This window comes from Gregarina niphandrodes (assembly GCF_000223845.1).
Source record: "Gregarina niphandrodes unplaced genomic scaffold scaffold00006, whole genome shotgun sequence".
NCBI lineage: Eukaryota > Apicomplexa > Conoidasida > Eugregarinorida > Gregarinidae > Gregarina > Gregarina niphandrodes.
In genome coordinates this window covers 171,186-173,745 of record NW_011645777.1, presented here as the reverse complement: position 1 = coordinate 173,745, position 2,560 = coordinate 171,186, and positions in this window count along the sequence as shown.

Here is a 2,560-nt window from a genome sequence, read left to right as displayed (position 1 = left end):
GATGATCCACTCCTTATGCTACTCATTTCAGATCGTCGTAGTGATGCTCTAAAATTGTCGCTACATACTCTATAGCTACATACATTATAGCTACATACAAACACGTGTCTGGGAAACACGCGTTTGCCCGTACTTACTTTTTGCCCGTACTTACTTGTCAGCTCCCATAAAAAAATACAAAAGAGCGGAAGCAGGCGCCGATGTAACACTCTCTGCTGATGATAATAAACGCACCACGCAGAGGTAAAAGCACCCTGAAGTGAAATGGTCTCAACAACGACCCCAAAAATATCGGGTTTGAAAATGCACTGCTCGGTGGGGCGGAAGCGAGAACGTGAGAAGTCCTGCCCGATTGTGAAGAAGCAGAAAAAGGACTGTCTGGATAAACCAGTCATAGTACTACCCCTTCTTAAATCTCGGTCACCGTTCCTCACTCGGAATAATCGTCGACGCCAGGAAGAAGAAACACCAACCGCAGAATATGTTTGCACGCGCTGCGGCCATGTAAGTAAACCCCCATCACGATACTCTTCCCACCCCCCCCCCCCCTCCGTGTCTAATCTCTCCTGTCGCTCTGCCCTATTCGACTGTCGCTACTCATTAGATGTCTATCGCCCAAGACACCTCTTCATCCCCCAAGTGCTTCTATTGTTCAGACGACGCTGAGGGTCTCAACGAATCATCCTAGCAATTCCTGAAGAGAATAATCTCTGAAGAGAATAATCTCTGGCCCCAAGATGGTCTTCGGAGGGAGATGACTGACCCCTTCTCTTAAGCGACTCCCATTTATGGGACTTTCACTGCCCTTAAGCGACCCCTATATAATAATTCCATCAAACGCGCGCAGAACAGTGCGTGCAGAACACTGCGTGCAGAAGAGTGAGTGTCCGACCATCACGCGCGTGTCCGACAATCACGCACATGTCCGACAAACACGCGCGTGGCTTCTGCAGAAAATGTGGCCCCAGCGGACCACGATCGACCCACGGTTCAGATACCTGGTGCTATATTCCGACCCACGGTGTACCGTTACCGGCGGTGGTGTATTCCCCACGGTGTATTGTTACCGGCGGTGGTGTATTCCCCACTGCAGACAGTATTGCTGCAGCCTGTATTGCTGCAGACACAAAACTGTTCCAAAAATGTCTTTAGCCATACATCGTCACCAACCATACATACATCGTCACTTAAAGAGAGTGAGACGACGACTACGCAACAGCCAAGTGGCTCAATTTAGATCCCGTTCATAAGCACCGTCCGCGCCTCCCTCTCCCTTCCGCTTCCGCCGGTCGGGAGAGAACTACTGGCGGCGGTCGACTGTAGCACACGGGTGCGTACTTAGCCAGCGGGCTGGAAGTAACCGAGGATTGTGCACTGGGGCTTTGTGTCGAATGTCGGAGAGAAGGCAGAGGCTCTAACGGAATGTCCTTGAGGAAGGACGAACTGGTCCGAATTCCCGGGTCTACACCACTAGGGCCAAAAGCAACACCGCCTCGGACCAAAGCGCCAGTGTGGGTCGTGACTGGATAAGGAGTGGTAGAGGAGGTAGGAAATTCGGGGGAAGTAGCTGGAGGTAATTCGGTAGGACTGTAGTGGCGAATTAGCGACCGACTTTTAGTGTGTGAAGATGACCCGGAACCGGGTCTCGGACCGGGGCCAGACAGCCGATAGGTCCAAGGGCTAAGGCGCCGATTGCCCCATTGTTCTTCAGACAGCTGGTGGGTCTTGTAGTCCAAACTGCCGCGACCAAATTCTCGTTTAAGCGGGTCCGGTCCTAGCGGGTCCGGTCCTAGCGGGTCCGGTCCTTTCGGGTCGGGTCCTAGCGGGTCCGGTCCTTTCGGGTCGGGTCCTTGCGGGTCGGGTTCTTGCGGGTCGGGTCCTTGCGGGTCGAGTCCAGGAGGCTCCGGTCCAAGGGGATGGGGTCTAGCGCTGCAGCTTTCAAGAGGACTGCTACGGACGCCACCCCGAAGACACCCGATTTGGAGAATAATGCCGTCGGATGTCCTCAATACTGGTTGTTCGGGCCGTAGGTGGTTACCTCGTCCCGGATGATCGTGACCTGCTCGGCTTGGATGATCGTGACCTGCTCGACTTGGATGGTTGTCAAGACCCTGAATTTGGCCAGGTTTGAGCAATTGTGGATCAGCTTCTAACTTACGAGCTCGACAGACCACCCGACCGCTTTCTCTGTTGACAGGAGGGAGTACCGAAGGATTTAGAACGGAAAGATTACCGTGAGCGGAAAGATTACCGTGAGCGGAAAGATTACCGTGAGCAGCTAGGATGTCTTCATCAGTTTCATCATTATCAGATTGATCGTCAGTATTACGAACCAGTGATAGTTTGGTCAAGTCCGGAAGAGATGTAATTCGAGATATCCCATTCCGGCATACTCGAAATGGTTCATTTGATGTAGGTCCTTTAAGTACCATCAACTTGTTCCGTCTTGGTGGGCATTCTGTGGGCCAAACTTTAGTCCTCATACTTTATGAAAGGGGTGTTGTTTTTTGTATCTACCTTTCCCCATACTAACAACATCTTTAACTATATCTTTTGACTG